Source organism: Schistocerca gregaria, chromosome 4 (genome assembly GCF_023897955.1).
Source record: "Schistocerca gregaria isolate iqSchGreg1 chromosome 4, iqSchGreg1.2, whole genome shotgun sequence".
NCBI classification, from domain to species: domain Eukaryota; kingdom Metazoa; phylum Arthropoda; class Insecta; order Orthoptera; family Acrididae; genus Schistocerca; species Schistocerca gregaria.
The window spans coordinates 196,151,100-196,173,673 of record NC_064923.1 but is presented as its reverse complement, the minus strand read 5'-3'; the positions used below and the strand labels follow the sequence as shown (position 1 = coordinate 196,173,673).

The window sequence follows — 22,574 nt, the reverse complement described above, 5'->3', positions numbered from 1 at the left end:
CCCGGGGGACACGTGAGACGTGCCTGACGTCTCTCGCATCCTCACGTTCGACCCCCCGCCACAGTGATGACCCTTGGCAGCAGCCTCAAGCTGTGTGCCGGAAGCCAACACTGCCTGGCGCTCTGAGGGAAGGGTCAGAATTCAGCTCGCATCTGTACTCAGAAATCACAGTTCCTATCCATCACTGAAGTTTCTCCTGTTGGAAACTCGTAAAAACATGTAATAAACGAACGGTGTGCTCGCGTTATTAGCAGCAGGAACTCAAGGGGCTCTGTCACTGACAGTCTGTCATGTTCATCTCTTTTCCTATAAAGTAATGTGTAGTCAGCTACTGCTTTCAGGAATCTCTTATCTGCAGTATCTGTTCATTTGATTTCTTGTTAAATAACTGCCCAACAATCACATCCACAAAACTATGTTGGTACTGGCATTCTTATATAGCTTATACTACTTGTAAAAGTCATTTAATTGTGGTACATAGGCCTGCCGGATTGGCCTAGCGGTTCTAGGCGCTACAGTCTGGAACGGCGCGACCGCTACGGTCGCAGGGTCGAATCCTGCCTCAGGCATGGATGTGTGTGATGTCCTTAGGTCAGTTAGGTTTAAGTAGTTCTAAGTTCTAGGGGACTGATGACCCCAGCAGTTAAGTCCCATAGTGCTCAGAGCCATTTCAACCATTTGTTGCATATAGGAATTTTTGTATCTTTTTCCTCGCGTAATTAGTTGAAACATAACTAATCTCACACTGAAATAAACGAGTTTGTACGCTTACTGTATATTTCTTTAGTAATGATTATTTTGACCTGAACTGAACTACATCCTAAAATTCTATTACTTTGGTTTCTTTTGTGGAGATATTTAAATTAAATTCATTTCATAATTTTACAAGAACATATAATCATATTGTAAACTGTCTGTCATTTAACAAAAATCACTTGGATGACTGCGAAGGACCTCTCTGAAAAAATGGTTCAAATGGCTCTGTGCACTATGGGACTTAACATCTGTGGTCATCAGTCCCCTAGAACTTAGAACTACTTAAACCTAACTAACCTAAGGACACCACACACATCCATGCCCGTGGCAGGATTCGAACCTGCGACAGTAGCGATCACGCGGTTCCAGGCTGAAGCACCTAGAACCGCTCGGCCACACCGGCCGGCAGGACCTCGCTGACTGGAGGTTAATATTGACTTTGGTATTATAATGTGCCTAAACATTAATTCGACATGCTGTGTAACAGTAATCTTGGACCAATGAACAAGTCTCACTATTGACCTAAATAAGCACGAAATGCGCTTGGCAACACCACTTCAGGCCCTTACTCGTGGAACGGTGCCCACTGCAGTGACCCAAAACTCGAGGAGAGCATCTGCTGATGTCCCCAAATTAATTTTTTACCCTGCATCGGACTCTGCACCAATATGTAACCTTCTGGCAGTTTAAAACTGTGTACCGGGACGAGAATCGGACGCGGGACCCTTTGCCTTTCGCGGAGAAGCGCTCAGTCGTCTAAGCTACCCGAACATGCCTCCCAACTAGTCCTCACAACTTTACTTCCATCAGAAACCTCTTCTCCTACCTTGCAAAACGTAACATAAGTCCTCCTGCGAAAATTACAGGGCTAGATTTCCTGGAAGACATGATGTTTCGGAGATATGGCTTAGTCACGTGTTCACAGAAAGAATTTTCCACTTTGCAGTGGAGTGTGTGCTGACATGAAACTTACTGGTAGGCTGACAGTTACCAGCAAAAAGCAAAGGCCCCAAGTCGGAGTGTCTGTCCGGCAAACAGTTTTTTCTCTGACCGGAAGTTTCATATCACCAGAAACTCTGCTGCAGAGTGGAAAATTCATTCTGGAAACATCCCACAGGCTGTGGCTAAGCCATGTCTCCTCGCCGGCCGCAGTGGCCGAGCGGTTCTAGGCGCTACAGTCTGGAACCGCGTGACCGCTACGGTCGCAGGTTCGAATCCCGGCTCGGGCATGGATGTGTGTGATGTCCTTAGGTCAGTTAGGTTTAAGTAGTTCTAAGTCTAGGGGACTGATGACCTCAGATGTTAAGTCCCATAGTGCTCAGAGCCATTTGAACCATTTGAACCATGTCTCCTCAATATACTTTCTTCCAGGTGTGCTTGTCCTGCTAGTTCCGAAGCAGAATTTCTATGAAGTTTGTAAGGCGGAAAGTAAAATTGTCAAGAGTGGTCATCAATCGTATTTGGATAGCTCACCAGGTAGAGAACTTGCCCGCGAAAGGCAGAGGTCCCTTGATTGAGTCTAGGTCCGGTGCATTGTTTTAATCTGCCAGGAAGTTTCAGATACTGGTGCATTCAACCGGTATTTTTACAAAACAAAGCGTTTTCACAATGTCCATTATCACCAATACCATTGAGAATAAATCGTTAGACAGCTGACAGATCACAGCCACCCGATGTTACTATTTCGGTTCATCAACTCGTATGTAACTGTCACAGCAGCTCACGCATGATAAAGTGTTTACTCGTGAAACTGTCGCCCTCCTGTGAACACTATCTTACGCACCATTTTATACAAAGTATGCAGTTATCGTCATTTAAGCCTAAAGAGGATTTTAGTAAGTGACGTTCAGTCATCACTGGCTGCTGGCGAACTACAAATATTTATTCTTCAGTGCAAAAAGACAGATTTTCCCTTTCTTGCTCTACCACCCAAGGTCTATGAAATTCCTTTAAACTTTTTCATATTATTTAGAGGTCGTCTCCCACAATTTTTATGGGAAAAATTATTATTAATACCACCTGCTGTCACTGCTTACTTCGCCGATAAATTCCTTAATCTACGCTTTGTTGTTGTCGTGATCTGGTTTGATGCACTTCTTTAAGTTACTCTATCCTGTGCAAGCTTCTTCATCTCTGCATAGCTACCGCAAACTGAAAAAAAAAGGCTCCAAGCATTATGGGACTTAACAACTGAGGTCATCAAACCGCTAGATTTAGAACTACTTAAACCTAACTAACCTAAGCACATCACACACATCCATGTCCGAGGCACGATTCGAGCCTCCGACCGTAGTAGCAGCGCGGTTCCGGACGGAAGCCCTTAGAACCGCTCGGTCGCAAAGGACCGGCTTAGCAAGCTGCGTCCACTTGGACCTTCTTACTCTAGTCAAGCCTTGTCTCACTCTAACGCCCTCCCCCCACCGTCATCACTACCCACCATAATAAATTGGCAGTTCCTTCATATCTTAGGACGCTTCTTGTAAACCGATCGCTTTCAGTCTTACAGACCGGAAAAAATTATTTCGTGTTTCAGCAGTGTGGCCTCAGCCTGCTCCTATATTCAGTCACTATTTTTCGTATCAACAAAACTTCTGTTTCGCGCAGAATGAAACTGGGTCTCATGCAGTGTCGCTAGGTTGTGACTTAGTGAGTGCCACTGAACCTGTCTCTATCCGGGAAGTTTTGACGGTAAAAATTGATCCAAGTCCAAGGCGACAATGTAGTCTATAATCAGGTAAGTTAGTAAAACACAGATTTCCGTCATCAGCTTGATTAGATTTCAGTTTTTTTGCTAATCTAAGATCGTCTGCTTTATGAAATCGGACCATAATATTTATATGTGACATAATACCTGAAATTCCAGAAATTTCGTGACCAGAGAAGGGAAATAGACGAACTTCTCGCAGGATGAAGCCTGGACAGTATTAGTAAATTTTAAAGTACCATACTTGCGACGTGTGGGATACATATATTTACATAGATGGTCGTGGCGACACATAACACCATGTTTTCTCTGCAGATGTCCCGGCGTCTATTTAGGTTTTTCTGTTGCGGTGTGGCAGGAGAAGAAAGGGAAGACGAGAGACAGGTGGAGAAGACCATTGAACCTGTCGCAGTCCAGCTGGAGGTGAGTCACGTCCTGTTACAGTACTCATGGGAGGAGAAATAAAATAGTAAGGAATGATGATTACTCATTCGACGCTTCTTTCGAGGCTACTGAATCACACTTGAGACATGAAAACCTGAAGCAATCTAACGAACTGACATGTCGAAAAGTTGTAGAGGGGTCCCGGAAACGTTGCGATCAATTTCTAGGGGCCGTGGCCCACATCGTAAGGACTGAGAACTGCATAGAAACCCATGGTCCCAAACGTCGTCGCACACGGCAGGGAACTGCTGTACATGAGAGAACTGGAGGTGAACGCTGCTTGTCTGAAGAAGTTCCAGGAAATGTGAGACGCAGCATGTGTGGCGGCTGCTCGTTTTGGACTGGCTGCTCGTAGGCATTTGATCAGTTCATTTGAGCATCGATGGACTGGGCATGGTTGTCTGGTAACCGGCCTCCAAGCGAGCATAGATTTTTGTTTGTTTGGGAAGCCATTAAATCTCTTATGCGGAGCCTAAAATACATTTCGTTGCAAGACTCTCCTGCGTATCTGCTACAATCAACGAACCTCCCAATGTATTCCAGCGTTTCTGACTTTAATTGCACCTTCGGCGCCAGTCATGCGTGGCATCTGATGGAGCAAACTTAACACCGATTGTAGCATTAGAGCTGTATTCATGTCGTACACCATACGTACTCATTATGTCCAATTAATTTTCAAATTAATCGCTCTGTTCTTTCCTTTCCGGTCTTCGACCTCTGCTGCCACTTACCCCTGACGTTTGTGGCCATCGTTATGCAATTCTCAATCCTTATAATGTGCCCCAGAAATTCTAGACGTTCGTCGCAACGTCTCTGGAGCGGACCGTATGAGGCTTTACCTACGTATATCCAGACTGTTATGGCTGTATGCTGAACCTGGAGACTGGAAGTGACCAAGTCAGGCGGCAGGTGTTGGTGTCCTAGAGTGTATTAAGGACCTGCCAATAGAAGAGGACAATGGCGATTATCAGGTTGTTTCAGGCTTGTCAGCTGCTCCAAAGTTGTATTAGACGTCAAGGGGAGGTGTGTCCTACGAAATGAGGATGCCCTGCATGTTGCAGTGTTCTAATGCTTCCGCTATTCTTGACTGATAAAACGGTTTAGCATACTACTTACTCGTGTTTCTCGCATATGATACTAGAATTATTACTAAAGAATATAATGAACCCCCCACTTCCTGAACCATGGATCTTACCGTTAGTGGGATGGCTTGCGTACTCAACGATACAGACAACTGTACCGTAGGTGCAGTCACAACAAGGGGTACCTGTTGAGATGCCCGAAAAACGTTTGGGTCCTGAAGAGGGGCAGCAGCCTTTTCAGTAGTTGCAGGGGCAACAGTTCGAATGACTGACGGATCTGGCCTTGTAAGATCAACCACATGGCCTTGCTGTGCTGGTACTGAGAACGGGTGACTGCAAAGGGAAACTAAAGGTGTAATTTTCCCCCAGGGCACGCAGCTCCACTGTATGGTTAAATAATTATGGAATTCTCTTGGGTAAAATATTCCGGAGATAAAATAGTCCCCCATTCGGATCTCCGGGCAGGGACAACTCAAGAGGAAGTCGTTATCGGGAGAAAGAAACTGTAGCTCTATGGATCCCTTAATCTGGCAGGAAGGTTAGAATATTTAAAAAGGGAAATGGATAGATTAAGTTAGACAAAGTGGGAATTAGTGAAGTATGGTGGCAGAAGGAACAGGACTTCTGGTCAGTTGAATACAGGGTTATGAAATAGGATCAATGCAGGAGTAGGTTTAATAATGAGTAAAAAAGTAGGAATGCGTATGAGCTACTATCAACAGGATAGCGGACGCATCATTCTAGTCAAGATAGACACGAAGCCCACACTCACCAAAGCAGTACAAGTTACATGCCAACTAGCTTCGCAGATGAGGACAAGATGGAGGAAATGTATGATGAGATATAAGAAATTATTCAGAAAGTTAAGGGAGCCGAAAATTTAATAGTCCTGGGGGACTGGAATTAGATAGTAGAAAAAGGAAGACAAGGAAAAGTAGTAGGTGAATATGGAGTGGGGGTGGGGTGGAAGGAATGAAAGAGGAAGCCGCCTGGTAGAATTTTGCACAGAGCATAATGTAGTCATAATTAACACCTGGTTTAAGAATCTTGAGAGAAGATTGTATAGGTAGAAGAGAGCTGGAGACACCGGAAAGTTTCAGATTGGTTATATAATGGTTAGACAGAGATTTAGGAACCAGTTTTTAAATTGTAAGATATTTCCAGGGGAAGATGTGGACTCTGACTGCAATTTATTGGTTATGTAATGCAGATTAAAATTGAAGAAACTGCAAAAAGGCAGGAATTGGACCTGGATAAACTGTAAGGACCAGAGTTGTAGAGGATTTCATAGGGAGCATTATGATGCGATTGACAAGAACAGAGGAAACGAATACAGTAGAAGAATAATCGGTAGCTTTGAGAGAAGAAATCGTGAAGGCAGCAGAGGATCAAGCAGGAAGAAAGAAGAGGGCTTGTAGAAATCCTTAGGTAACACAAGAAATACTGAATTTAATCGAAGAAAGAAGAAAATATAAAAGCGCAATAAATGAAGCAAGCGAAAGGGGAAACAAACGTCTAAAACATGAGATCGACAGGAATGAAAAATGGCTGGACAGGAATGGCTAGAGGAGAAATATAAGGATGTAGAAGCATATATCCCAGGGGATGTGACAGATATTGCCAACATTAAAATTAAACAGACCTTTGGAGAAAAGAGAATCATCTGTATGAATATCGAAAGTTCAGATGGAAAACCAGTTGTAAGCGAACAAGGGAAAGCAGAAAGTGGGAAGGAATATATAGAGCATCTAACAGGGGAGATGAACTTGAGGGCAATTGTATGGAAACGGAAGAGGACGTAGAGGAAGATGAGAAGGGAGATATAACACTTCGCAAAGAATTTGACGAAGCACTGAAAGACTTAAGTCGAAATCAGACCCTGGGATTAGACAACATTCCATTAGAACTACTGATAGCCTTAGGAGAGCCAGCCGTGACAAAACTCTTCCATCTGGTGAGCAAGATGTATGATACACGCAAAATACCCTCAGACTTCAAGAAGAATATAATAATCCCAATTCCAAAGAAAGCAGGTGCTAACAGGTGTCAAAATTACCGAAATAAGTCACAGTCGAAAAATACTAATACGAATCCTTTACAGAAGAAAGAAAAAATTGATAGAATCTGACCTCGGGGAAGATCAGTTTGAATTCCGGAGAATTGCAGGTACACGCGAGGCAATATTGAACCTTCTACTTCTCACAGGCGACAAATTAAGGAAATGCAAACTTACGTTTATAGCATTTGTAGACATAGAGAAAGCTTTTGACAATGTTGACTGCAATATTCTCTTTCAAATTCTAAAGGTGGCAGGGGAAAAATACAGGGAGCGAAAAGCTGTTTACAATTTGTGCAAAAGCCATATGGGAGTTATAAGAGTCGAGGGGCATGAAAGGAAAGCAGGGGTTGACAAGGGAATGAAACAGGTTTGTAGCCTATCCCTCAAGCAGTAAAGGAAAGAAAAGAAAAGTTTGGAGTAGGAATTATAGTCCAGGGAGAAGAAATAAAAACTTTGAGGTTTGCCGAGACAGATACGGCAATGGACCTGGAAGAATAGTTTAACGAAATGGACAGTATCTTGAAAAGAGGATGTAAGATGAACATCAACAAAGGCAAAACGAGGTTAATGGAATGCAGCCGAATGAAATCAGGTGATGCTGAGGGAATTAAATTAGGAAATCAGACACTTAAAGTGTAAATTGTAAAGCGCTTTGGTATTTGGGAAGCAAAATAACTGGTTATGGTCGAAGTAGGGAAGATATAAAATGTAGACCGGCAATGGCAAGGAAAGCGTTTTTGAAGAAGAGAAATTTGTTAACATAGAATATAAATTTAAGTATCAGGAAGTCATTTTTGAAAGTATTTGTATGGAGTGCAGCCATGTATGGAAGTGAAACATGGACGACAAACAATTTTGACAAGAGAATAGGAGCTTTTAAAATGTGGTGCTACAGAAGAATGCTGAAAATTAGACGGGTGAATCACGTAACAAATGGGGAACTACTGAATAGAATTGGGGAGAAGAGAAATTTGTGGTAGAACAAGACTAAAAGGAGGTATCGGTTGGTAGGACACATTCTGAGACATCAAGGGATCACCAGTTCAGTACTGGAGGGAAGCGCTGGGGGTAACAAAAGTCGAGGGAGACCAAGATACAGTAATCAGATTCAGAGGGATAGAGGTGGTTGCAGTAGTTACTCGGAGATGAAGAGGCTTTCACGGGATAGAGTAGCATGGAGAGCTGCATCAAACCAGTCTTTGGACTGAAGAGCACAACAACAACAACAACAACAACAACGTAATGAAATAGATACACTACTCACCATTAAAATTGCTACACCAAGAAAAAATGACATGTGATTATGTTTTCACGCGTTTTGGGTGCATAGATCCTGAGAAATCAGTACCCAGAACAACCACCTCTGGCCGTAATAACGGCCTTGATACGCCTGGGCATTGAATAAAACAGAGCTTGGATGGCGCGTACAGGTACAGCTGCCCATGCAGCTTCAACAAGATTACAACAGTTCATCAAGAGACGACGAAGTGAAAGAAGAGGTTCATAACTTTCTAAACAGCATAGCAGCGAGGTGGTATGACATGGGCATACAAAAACGGCCACAGCGTCTACTAAAATGCATCGACAGAAATAGTGATCATGTTGAAAAATAGCTAAATGTTTAAGCTGTAAACTAATGTAAACTATTGTAGAAATAAACAGGTCTATGTACTTACAAAAAAATAGGAGACCTTACTTTTGAGATTACCCTCGTAGATAAATCACACGGTGCTAAGTTCAGGGGAATTAGGTAGGTGATCTAACAATGGGATGCTACACTGTGGTAGAAACCTCTAGAAACCTTTTGACAGAGTTTGCGATATGAGTCGGTTCGCTGTCATGATGCAAGACCCATAACTTGTTTTTCAACAATTCAGGCCGTTTTTCTTATTTCCTTACGGAGTTTCCTCTAGGTAGTAATGTTGATTCATAATCTGACTTTCAGGAACCCAGCTAAGATACACAGTTCCGTGATATAAAAAAATCATCATTGTTTTGAATCTTGACTTATTCATTTGAACTTTTTTCGCTCTCGTTAAAGTTGGGCTCCTCCAGTGCATGGATTGGAGTTTAGTTTCTGTATCATAAGTGAAGAAACATGATTCTCTTTGCAGAGACTCTATCCAAAAAAATTAGGATCATTTTCAATGGAATTCAGAGTGTGATTACAAACTGTTCCACAAGCTAGTTTTGTTCGATCGTGAGAATTTTCGGCACCGATTTTGCACAAACGAAGGCCACTGACACACTAATCCGTTGACGGGCACCAGAGAAGCCGCATTCTACCGAGAATGCTTTACGCTCCACATCTATTGGTTATTCATCTTTGGCGCATGCGTACTTACTCTGTGACAGCAAAAGTCCCGTTATATATGTAATTACGTCAGCACGCAAGGCACTGCAAATGATTTTCGGTTTCAATAACACTTTTCTAATACTGGACATTGGTATGTAGTTCTCTATGAAAAAGATTTCTGTTAATTTTGATGTTTAATGCTGAAAATTGCCCATATGTATGAATGAAACATGGAGAAGTGCATACCAATGTACTGTATCAGAAAGGTACGTTATTTAAACCTAAAATCATCTGCAATGCTTTGGGTGCAGACGTCGTTCTTTTGCGCATCCTTGTAACCTTTTGAAGAGTCTGAGAAACAATAATTTCGCATGTCAGTGATTCAGCGCAGTTAACATTGAAACGTTTGTCATACCTCAAGAACATTATGTACTCGGTTGATCAGCGACTTATATCACTACACCAGGATTTACAGTCACCTGCGACACTGATTACGAAAAGTTTTGAACGATAGAAGGCATTTGATCGATGCGTAAGACGGAAATCGCATTTCTTTGTGGGTATTACATTGTAGTGGTGATGGTGTGTTGGTGTGAACTGGAAAGGCGAAATGCCATTCTTTGCTAGTGTCAGGGATCCACATTATTATACAAATGACCAACACCAAACAGGGACATCTGATGACCTGTATGAGGCGGTTTCCCGTCGCACGAGTGTTTTTTTTAGCTATCTTCTTTGTAAATTGAATATATTTTTCCAATTTCACACTAGAAACGCAAGTATGTTACGTGCTATTTCGTACGATTGAAGTTACGGTGATTATTATGGAATAATATGCTCACATGCCGTAAGTAATTGTTCTACTTATTTAATAGTGAAATAGTATACTAGAAAGTAAATGTAATTCAGTTACCGAGAATATTCGATACTTCTTTAGTAACACAAATAACTTTAGAAACTATTTTGTGATGTACAGTTACTTTGTATTTGTACTGATGGTTCCTTTCTGTTCATTCAGTTGGATGGATTAGCTGATCCACGCAGGTTGCGTTTGCGCTTACGCGAATTCTTACACGGATTGTGGAACACGTGCAGTCTTTCTGCAAGAGAAGAGGGTGCTTCTGGCGCTAAGGTAAGCTACGTCTGTACTTGAGATCTTGTTTCTGTTTCCTTCTTGCCTCTTTCCACTTTTTGTCGCTCCCTTTTTTTACGACATTATTATTTTATTCTGTCCTTCTTGTTCTTAATTGATCTCTCAATTTTGTTACCTATGGATTCAGTGCGTGAGATGACTGCAGTTCAACAACATATATACACTCCTGGAAATTGAAATAAGAACACCGTTAATTCATTGTCCCAGGAAGGGCAAACTTTAGTGACACATTCCTGGGGTTAGATACCTCACATGATCACACTGACAGAACCACAGGCACATAGACACAGGGAACAGAGCATGCACAATGTCGGCACTAGTACAGTGTATATCCACCTTTCGCAGCAATGCAGGCTGCTATTCTCCCATGGAGACGATCGTAGAGATGCTGGATGTAGTCCTGTGGAACGGCTTGCCATGCCATTTCCACCTGGCGCCTCAGTTGGACCAGCGTTCGTGCTGGACGTGCAGACCGCGTGAGACGACGCTTCATCCAGTCCCAAACATGCTCAATGGGGGACAGATCCGGAGATCTTGCTGGCCAGGGTACTTGACTTACACCTTCTAGAGCACGTTGGGTGGCACGGGATACATGCGGACGTGCATTGTCCTGTTGGAACAGCAAGTTTCCTGGCCGGTCTAGGAATGGTAGAACGATGGGTTCGATGACGGTTTGGATGTACCGTGCACTATTCAGTGTCCCCTCGACGATCACCAGAGGTGCACGGCCAGTGTAGGAGATCGCTCCCCACACCATGATGGCGGGTGTTGGCCCTGTGTGCCTCGGTCGTATGCAGTCCTGATTGTGGCGCTCACCTGCACGGCGCCAAACACACATACGACCATCATTGGCACCAAGGCAGAAGCGACTCTCATCGCTGAAGACGACACGTCTCCATTCGTCCCTCCATTCACGCCTGTCGCGACACCACTGGAGGTGGGCTGCACGATGTTGGGGCGTGAGCGGAAGACGGCCTAACGGTGTGCGGGACCGTAGCCCAGCTTCATGGAGACGGTTGCAAATGGTCCTCGCCGATACCCCAGGAGCAACAGTGTCCCTAATTTGCTGGGAAGTAGCGGTGCGGTCCCGTACGGCACTGCGTACGATCCTACGGTCTTGGCGTGCATCCGTGCGTCGCTGCGGTCCGGTCCCAGGTCGACGGGCACGTGCACCTTCCGCCGACCACTGGCGACAACATCGATGTACTGTGGAGACCTCACGCCCCACGTGTTGAGCAATTCGGCGGTACGTCCACCCGGCCTCCCGCATGCCCACTATACGGCCTCGCTCAAAGTCCGTCAACTGCACATACGGTTCACGTCCACGCTGTCGCGGCATGCTACCAGTGTTAAAGAATGCGATGGAGCTCCGTATGCCACGGCAAACTGGCTGACACTGACGGCGGCGGTGCACAAATGCTGCGCAGCTAGCGCCATTCGACGGCCAACACCGCGGTTCCTGGTGTGTCCGCTGTGCCGTGCGTGTGATCATTACATGTGCAGCCCTCTCGCAGTGTCTGGAGCAAGTATGGTGGGTCTGACACACCGGTGTCAATGTGTTCTTTTTTCCATTTCCAGGAGTGTATATAAGTAGTTATTCCCTGACTGATACTGGTATTGTCTAATGAAGTTATTATGAAGAAAAAATCGCCTTACTTATACTTTTATGAAATACATCGTCTGTTCAAAAAGTACCAAGAGTGATTTAATTTGTGATATACGTAAATTACGTCAGCGCAGTGACTACGGTGGCAGCGTGAACAAAGAAATGTAAACATTAGATCAGTCAGTTGCGGGCACGCAGTGTTAATTAGTGAATGTGCGGCCATTGCGTGTCAACGTTATTGTGCCACAGATCGCAGTGGAGGAATATCTGCAAAGAAAGTCCTCAGGACATTCTCCGAAAACAACGCATCGTGGACGTCTTTCACGACTTGACTGAAATGCAAAACCAGGACCGGTCTCTTCCAGAAAAAATCAAGTATGATGAGACACGGTATTATCAATACAAACCTGCTACAAAATGACAAACTGCAGACATTAACACCAGATGCTAAAGCTTTGTCAACATAATCAATATTGAAATAAGTGGGTCATGCGAGCTGAACAAAGGATTCTCAGACAGTTTGACATGGTTGTACGAATGTTTTGTGCCTTGTAGTAAAGTGGGCGGAGACTATCTAAAGTACCTGAAGCATTGATCAGAAATATAAAATCAGCGATAACGTATCAGCATGGAGAATCTGACCAGGTCATGGATCTTTAGTACATATGTGTGCTACCAAGAGAAAGTCATATATGTAGAAGGAAGCAGACCACTTAAAAGTGTATGGTTGGGGGTACATAGCATTGCACCACATGCTGAGCTCTCTTACTGTTTCATTCGCATATGCAGAGGGAGAAAATGTATTGATTCAGTGCCGGACTGGAAACTGTTTTTGGTCTCAAAAAAATGGTTCCAATGGCTCTGAGCACTATGGGACTTAACTGCTGAGGTCATTAGTCCCCTAGAACTTAGAACTACTTAAACCTAACTAACCTAAGGACATCACACACATCCATGACCAAGGCATGATTCGAACCTGCGACTTTAGCGGTCGCGTAATTCAAGACTGAAGTGCGTAGAACCGCTCGGTCACAGCGGCCGGCTTTTGGTCTCATGTCGTCTTCGTGATCTCTGGTAAATAGATACATAGGACGCTGTGGTATATTACCTGACATGTCAGTAAACACTGGTTCTTTAAAATTTGTGAGCAGTTTTCCACCTGTTAATCGGTGTTTTTCTTAAGAGTCTGCCAGTCCATGTTTTTCAGCTCTGCCTTGAGTCAAACAAACCGATGACTATTCGTGGTGCACGTCTTTGTGTACGTCTAACATCCGCAGTTAATCGTATACGGTCCAGCCACATTAATTTTACCACCGCCTATGTTCGACGAAAACATGCAATAACCACTCACAGACGGCGGTCGACATTACTACCAATCGACAGTAAATAAAGCGTATTGTGGGGGAGCGGAAAAGAGTGGAGATGCGGAAACGGAGCTAGTTATCTAACGTCCAAAAGATTGGATTTCGAACTAAGGGTGGAAGCATTTCTGAAATGGCTGAATTTGTAAACTGTTCGCTTACCGCCGAAGTTGAAGTATACCGTCCACGGCAAAATGGCGCTATCCAAAACCGTCAACGAGGCGCCTCAGGTACACCACGGAAAATACATAACTGGAGTGTACGACGGCTGCAGAGATGTGTACGGGCGAATAGTCGAGCAACTGTTGAGCAACTGACCACCCCTGTGAACCAAGGAGCTACCAACAGTCTCAGCGAATATTATTCATGTACTCGTGCTGGTTACTTTTTACTGGCGACGAAGAGTGGAATTATCACGCCAGTGGAGCAACTGGACGTCCACTGAGTAGCAACAGATGGCCATGTCAGATGAATCACGCTTCGTGCTCCAGTGGACAGATGGCCGTTGGCGTCTACGGCGTGAATTGTCTGAAAGCAGGCACAGGACGCGTTATGGTCTGGGGAGTGCTCTAATGGCACTTCATGGGTGATTTCGTCATTCTGGAAGGCAGAATCAATCAAAACAAGTATGTGCGTATCTTTGGGAAGCATCTGCACCCCTACATTATACACTACTGTCCATTAAAAGTGCTACACCACGAAGATGACGTGCTACAGACGCCAAATTTAACCGACAGGACGAAGATGCTGTGATATGCAAATTATTAACTTTTCAGAGCATTCACACATGGTTGACACCGTTGGCGACACCTACAACGTGCTTACATGAGGAAAGTTTCTAACCGATTTCTCGTACACAAACAGCAGTTGACCGGCTTTGCCTGGTGAAACGTTGTTGTGATGCCACGTGTCAGAAGGAGAAATGCGTACCATTACGTTTCCGACTTTGATAAAGGTCGTATCGCGACATTGCTGCTCTCGTTGGTCGAGATCCAATGCGTGTTAGGAGAATATGGAATCGGTGGGTTCAGGAGGGTAATACGGAACGCCGTGCTGGATCCCAACGGCCTCGTATCACTAGCAGTCGAGACGACAGGCATCTTATCTGCATGGCTGTAACGGATCGTGCATCCACGTCTCGATTCCTGAATCAACAGATGGGGACGTTTGCAAGACAACAACCATCTGCACGAACAGTTCGACGACGTTTGCAGCAGATTGGACTATCAGTTGGGAGACCATGGGTGCGGTTACCCTTGACGCTGCATCACAGACAGGAGCGGCTGCGATGGTGTACTCAACGACGAACCTGGGTGCACGAATGGCAAAACGTCATTTTTCGGATGAATCCAGGTTCTGTTTACAGCATCATGATGGTCGCATCCGTGTTTGGCGACATCGCGGCGAGCGCATATTGGAAGCGTGTATTCGTCATCGCCATACTGGCGTATCACCCGGGGTGATGGTATGGGGTGCCATTGGTTACACGTCTCGGTCACCTCTTGTTCACATTGACGGCACTTTGAACAGTGGACGTTACATTTCAGATGTGTTACGACCCGTGGGTGTACCCTTCATTCGATCGCTGCGAAACCCTACATTTCAGCAGGATAACGCACGACCCCATGTTGCAGGTCCTGTACGGGCCTTTCTGGATGCAGAAAATGTTCGGCTGCTGCCCTGGCCAGCACATTCTCCATATCTCTCACCAACTGAAAACGTGTGGTGAATGGTGGCCGAGCAACTGGATAATCACAATACTCCAGTCACTACTCTTGATGAATTGTGGTATCGCGATGAAGCTGCATGGGCAGCTGTACCTGTACAAGCCATCCAAGCTCTGTTTAACTCGATGCCCAGGCGTATCAAGGCCGTTATTACGGCCAGAGGTAGTTATTCTGGGTACTGATTTCTCAGGATCTGTGCACCCAAACTGTGTGACAATGTAATCACATGTCAGTTCTAGTATAGTATATTTCTCCAATGAATACCAGTTTATCATCTGCATTTCTTCTTGGTGTAGCAATTTTAATGGCCAGTAGTGTAGTTTGGTTTTCCTCTGCACAGTCACGTCTACCATGGGGACAATGCAACGTGTCACGGAGCTCACAGTGTACGGGTTGTGGTTCGAAGAGGACCAGGATGAGTTCATCGTACGCCAGTGGCCACCAAACGCCACTTATTGAAATCCAGTAGGGAATCTGTGGGACCACCTCGACTGGGGCTGTTAGCGCCATCGATCCTCATACGACAGGGCACCACATCCCTGTCGATACCTTCCAGAACGTCATTGACTCACTTCTTGCAAGTCTTGCTCTGAAAAGGAGGTTGTTGAGTTTTTTGACAGGTGGTGGCATTAATGTGACTGAACAGTGTACCCGGTACAGGTTCCACACGCTTGAGCGTAATTGTAGGAAGGGCCTTGCGAGTTTTTCCTTAGACTGTAGTCTAGTGAACTTAGTTTGGAGACTGTTTGTATTCTCCAGCATCCTAACATTAATTTACAATCTATCATCTGCTTTACCTTCGACTGAGCCTTTGTGATGATTGCATTTTATATGCATTCAAATGATTACTGAACCTGTTTTATAATGTAATAACTTTGTATGTACCGTGATGGTTTATTTATTTTCGCATAGTTACGATCTTAAGGAGAAAGCACTGTTGTGAACAGGCTGTTTTATGTCGGCAGGTGGAACTGATTGAGCTCAAGAGAAATATAAAGCTCCACAGAGCTACAGAGGAAGAAACATGTAAGCATAAGCTACGGTACTTGAAACGGCGTGAAATACTGCAGCAGAAGTGGGAGTCATACTATCTTCCCGTAATAAAAGAGGAATATAGTGATGTTGAATATGGTGTTGAAGTCCCAGAATTTGAATACTGGCGTGCATCATTGTCTGCTGCTTATTTTTGTTAGGTGAGTTACTTTTTATTTTATGCGTCTTTTTTCTGCTTCCTCCATAAATTCCGCCGTCCCTGCCTCTTCTTCTCTGCTTCTTCCTCGTTCCGTTTATCCCACCATTTCCTCTTCATTTTGTCCTTATTCTATCTTTTGTTCTCTTAATTTACATTTCGGTTTGCTCAACGCATACTTCATTACAGTTCGGTCTTTCAGTGTATATATATAGATGTCTAATACAGTGCCCCTTCGTGTGCTGTCAACCGAGATGCATTCATAGGGAGTGTCTTCTAAGATACGTTGTCGGGTTGATGAGCTTGAGAAGGCAGTCCCCACGAGTGAGTGTCGGTTGATAGCGGATCAAGCGGGAAAGTATCAAACATCCTAGAGTGATATTGGAACTGCCGTTGAAATGTCTCTCAACAGCGAAGCCAAGCTACTTTAGGATACATGAGTTTCTTAACGGAGTCGTTGCAACATTTACAGCCACTAACGAGCATAGAAAGTAACGTAATTTTTGTGCCATTTCTTGTGAACGAATTCACACTACAGCTTTCAGGTGGTGAAATTCAGACCTTTGTGATGTGTCTCCAGGACACCGCTGCCGCCTTCCTTTCGGACTTGAGGCCTCCAACCCCGAACTGCACAGCACCGGCGTTTGCCAGCCGACCCGTCGTCGTGTGTCTGGGAGCCGGCGTCTACTTCACCATCGTCGGCGCCGTGACAAGCGTAGACGGGTTGGGCGTCGGGGCCTACGATCCAGAACGCAAGGTCGCTGTAATCTGTACCGTAATAGCGTTCAAGTCTAATAAAAATGGGGTTGGAGTAACTTGTTGTTATTCTTTAGTAGAGTATGATGAAGATTTCAGAAAAGTAAATACTACGTCCGAGAACAGAACTCCGGTGTGGGAAGGCACGTAAGAGAGTCACTTTTGTCTTTTCCAAGTAGAAGGTGCTATTGAGATGCGACACCACTCATGTATTACTGGAAAACGCCTCACCAAAGCAACTGAATGATGCAGTGCAGGCATGAAATCTGCGTGTGTTATTGGAAAAGCTAAAGGCATCCCAACCCTGTCCTGTGCAAGTTTTCACAAACTGAAAGTTACTCGTGCAATAGAATGGGGTATTTAGTTCTAATATCTCCGGGTAGTTGCACATGAATGACAATAACTCTGAACTGATAGTTTATATTAACTTCAAAGTAACAAATCGAGAACATAGACCATCTGGGGGCCACATTTCACATGAACGTGAGTCAAATATCCAGAAATCACGGAAGTAGAAGCTTTCTATACTTGCCTTCCATTAAGGCATCTGAACTGTCTAAAATGCTATAAGGGGGTTGTTTGTGTTGTTGCCTTGGGTGATAATTAGACGAAATGTTTGTCAGGATTTGTAAGCGGTGGGTCCTTGAGGTACGGCAATGCGAGAACACCGAGAAGTAAGTTAAACAGTTTTACTAACAAAGATTGATTATAAAACACGCACGCTACGCGCACCCATCATCCCTGTGCCTGACATCCTAATTACGGTCGTATCGAAAGGCTCCATGGTGAGCTAAGAAAAGAGACATATTCGCGCCCGACGCCGCGCTAGTTAATACGGCACGCTGCGGACGGCGCCAGTGGCTTACTCCTATGTCGTACTGCGGCCGGACTCACGTGTACTGACCAAGCAAGTTGTCAGCATTCCAGACAGGTCGGCTGGCGAGCGCGTGTTACGTACCGTACGCCTGCGTGCAACCCGTAGACCCTTACAATGTAGTAAAATGCAGCAGAGAATGGCAAAGCAGTGCATAATGCATCAGGTTGAGTAATTACGGCACAATCTTGTAACCATCTTCCGAATCACGAAAAACAAACTACCTCTGTGTCTCTGCAGTGCCTCGCACCAGATCACATTCACAAGTCACCAACAGTCCAGCATGGACAATGCTACCAAAATAAATGTCCGAATACGAATATTACACGACTTAAATGTATTAAACGTTCCCCTCTAACAGCCACTGCAAATACTGTGTCAGAAACAACCTCATCCAATTGCTTCTAGACAAATGCCACCGCCTCCTAACTGCTTTAACTTCATCGCTTTGACGTCCAGAATAAATGTCTTTCACTGGCTGGAAGTAAGCGGAACTCAGCAGAGGTGAAACATTACTGCAGAAGTGCTTCACTGAGAGATAACTCAAAGAGCTTTCATTACCTATTGATTATCGATTACAGAATATCTTTGCAAAAAGTTTGTGAAGACTGTTTCACGATCTTAGGAAAACAAACTTGCGACTAGATTGAAAGTGTCATGTAGCACAACTTTCATCACCAACTTCTTTTCAGGATAAAGCCATTTGTAATGTGTCCTGCAGGGAACAATTAAAGGACGTGAAAATGGGTGTAAAAAGATTGCACAATGAATTCTGAAGCTAAATGGACGCCAGTAACACTACGGAAAACCCTACAGGTTGGACATTATGTAAAGCTAACCCATGGGTACCAAATTTTCTGCTCAGTAAAAATAAAGTGACTTTTACAACACTGAAATAGCAGAAACAGTTTCACACAGTTTTCCATTGAAAAAAAAGAATAAATAGCCTGCTGTGCATCCTTTTTTAACTTTTGTAATTGTTGTTAACTGACAGCATAAAGGTCGCCTCATTGAAGATTGAGGCTAGAATGTTAGTGGAACTCTTTAGAATGCAATACGAAAGAGGCAGATAACAATAATTATTATCTCGGAGGCTCCCTCTTCTTATAATCGTTGTTAATTAATATAGAAGATAGCCTCGTTGAAGAAGGTGACCAATATATTTCTTAACACATAATGCAGTACGAAAGGGGCAGATAATGTTTAATACTTTCTACCTCAAATGCTCCTTCTTCTTTTGCTTTCAAGTCAGAACGGAGAGCAAATTACTTAACGCGCTTGTTATACGGCGCGTGCCAAGTCAGCTTACTACAATTTTTACGAAAAATATTACGCAAACTATTGTAGACTGATTGATACGAAATATCTCAGAGGCGCTTTAGTTTCATTTAAAGAAAGAAGTAATGAGAGAACTGGATTAGCGTTCGGTCGTTCACTGTCTAACAATTCATGACCAACCTCTCGTACTTAAATCCTGAAATAAAATTCTAAAAATACATGGATAATTCTTGCATGAAAAAAAAATTCGGTTAGGTGATGAAAATGAAATATCTGACATGGCACTTTATCAGACAGCAACAGTAGTTATCTAGTTTAGCATTCTGAGCGAAACTTAACATTTTCCGTGCCAAACATCAGACAAGAGAGTAAGCTAGCAAGCTCAAGGCAACGGAAGAGCGGTTCTACTACTCCTACCTCATTACGTTATAACACCTTTCTTTGGAAGGTTCACACAGATTGAATACTAACTTGACTTCGTAAGGTGTTGCAGAAATACACTGAAGCGGCAAAGAAACTGGTATAGGCACGTTTACTCAAGTACAGAGATATGCAAATAGCAGAATACGGCGCTGCGGTCCGCAGCTCCTACGTAAGACAAGTGTCTGGCGCAGTTGTCAGATCGGTTAATGTTGCTGCAATGGTAGATTATCAAGACTTAAGTGAGACAATACGTGGTGCTATAGTCGGCGCACGAGCGATGGGACACAGCATCTTTGAGGTAGCGACGAAGAGGAGATTTTTTTCTGTACGACCATTTCAACAGTGTACCGTGAACATCAGGAATCCGGTAAAACATCAGATCTCCAACATCGCTGCGGCCGTGAAAAGACGGGGCAAAAACAGGACCAAATATGACTGAAGAGAATCGTTCAACGTGACAGAAGTGCAACCATTCCGCAAACTGCTGCAGATTTCAAAGCCGGGCCATCAACAAGCGTCAGCGTGCGAGCCATTCAACGAAACATGATTGATATGGGCTTTCGGACTGGAAGGCCCATTCGTGTACCCTTGATGAACGTTTACGGGTATGGAGACAACCTCATGAGTCCGTGGACCCTCCATGTGAGCATTTGACTGTCGAAGCTGGTGGAGCCTCTGTAATGGTGTGGGGCGTGTGCAGTTTGAGTGATATGGGACCCCCAGATACGTCTAGATACGACTCTGATAGGTGAGACGTACGTAAGTATCCTGTCTGATAACCTGCATACATTCATGTCCATTGTGCATTTCAACGGACTTGGGCAATTCCAGGAGGACAATGCGACACACCACACCTGCAAAATTGCTACAGAGTGGCTCCAGGAACACTCATCTGAGTTTAAACACTTTGGCTGGCCACCAGACTTCCCAGACATGAACATTATTGAGAATAGCTGAGATGCCTTGCAACGAACTGTTCAGAAGAGATCTCCAGCCATTCGTATTCTCACGGATTTATGGACAGCCATGCAGGATTCATGGTGTCAGTTTCCTCCAGCACTACTTCAGACATTAGTGAAGACCATGCACGTCGTGCCGCGCCACTTCTGCATGTTCGCGGGCGCCCTACACCATATTAGGCAGGTGTACCAGTTTTTTTCGCCTTTCAGTGTATGTTATCTCCATCACAGTGGAAATTTTAAGAGCCTGTTATTAAACTATGGGTTCCTTCTAAAACGACACAAATTTCAGTTGACTTTAAAAGTTTCAAGCTCCACAGTAGGTTGTCAGAATTCGTGATTAGCTAATGCACTTTAATATTCTATAGTAACAAAATGATCAATGTTAAACTTAATAAGAATATAACAAAGTGTGTAACTCCATTAACAGATGAAATGTGATGTGGAATGTACATGTTACAAATCATAGTAAAACTTTAAATGAAAACTAAACATGAGTTAAAACGATAATAGTTATAATTTTTGTACCTTCTCTACACCAATCATTAATAGACACATACGTAAACAACTAACACAGAAATCAAATGAAGACGTATTAAATATAGTAAAACACAAATTCAGACTGAGCTCTTTCACTATGGAAGAGAAAATGTTAGTACTGAGCAGTGAGGGCGATTTCTCTTACACAATGAATAAACATGCGAAATAACTTCATAATATAAGTTTCCCCAGCAATAAAGTGATAGAAACAACAAATTATATGATACATGAAGTAAGATGTACACATAAACAAAATTCCCCTGAAGTAATACGAACTTAAAATCTCATACATTAAGTTAAGTTATACCCTTATCATAATCTATGAAAATTATCAGTATACGAGATCAGATGCATACTTTATTCTGCGTTGGGGTGGGTGGGGGGGGGGGGGGAGGGAGGGAGGCATGAGGACCAGTAGGATGAACATATCGTTATAACCCTTGTGAGAGTCATTTTAAAATAAACAGACACACACACACACTGATGTATTTAGCTTGTGTGGCTATGTTTTGACTGCTTGAGCAACGTCTGTCCTAGACTTATTACTCCATGCACCTGCACCTAACACCATCACCTTAACGCTCCCTTATTAGACTGGTGTAGAGATTCAACTTTGCAACGCCTGTGATTTATCTCTGGGTGCAGCTATGCTGTGCCCTGTTCATCCTCAACGTTGAGCTTCTTTCTTCCATGGAAATTTCTGTAAGCGAAATGGCTACGCAACAAAACACTGCTTCTCTACTTAAATAAAGTGTAGTTCATTCCAGTTAACTCTGTATATTTTCATAAACTTTCATAAACGGTTACATGTTTCCTGGGGAGTCACTACTCCGGGAACCAACTAATATTGCTGTCTCAAGAACATCTCATTAACATGTCTGTGAATAGTATAAAACAACAACCGCTTATATTCATAATATTAATCTTCCTTAGTGCCAATGGTATTCCTTGGTACCACAGCTCCTTCATTCCTCCTTCCTCCAAGAAGATTGCCGACCGGCGTGGCCGAGCAGTTCTAGGCGCTTCAGTCTGGAACCGCGCGACCGCTACGGTCGCAGGTTCGAATCCTGCCTCGGGCAGGGATGTGTGTGACGTCCTTAGGTTAGCTAGGTTTAAGTATCTCTTAAGTTCTAGGGGACTGACGACCTCAGATGTTAAGTCCCATAGTACTCAGAGCCATTTGAACCATTTTTTCCACGGAGATTACAAATGCTCTCCAGCAAATGGACCCTGCGGGTAATACGTTCCCACAGTATGTTTCCCGATGTTTACAAACTAACTGCGATCACGCACATCTTTTCTCTGAACTCTATAACTGCCGTACGTGATACATGCCCTTCTATGAGTAGCATGGCTCACTACATATC

The 22,574-nt window shown here is 43.9% G+C and overlaps 1 long non-coding RNA gene across 1 annotated transcript in view; it reads left to right on the top strand.

Moving 5' to 3' along the window:
* Positions 1–17,133, top strand: part of LOC126266970 (uncharacterized) — a 57,685-nt gene extending 40,552 nt beyond the window's left edge. The window contains exons 3-6 of the long non-coding RNA XR_007548951.1: positions 3,776–3,883; positions 10,360–10,473; positions 16,154–16,381; positions 16,958–17,133. This is a non-coding gene — a long non-coding RNA (uncharacterized LOC126266970). The remainder of the gene's footprint in view (positions 1–3,775; positions 3,884–10,359; positions 10,474–16,153; positions 16,382–16,957) is intronic.
* Positions 17,134–22,574: the final 5,441 nt, after the last annotated feature.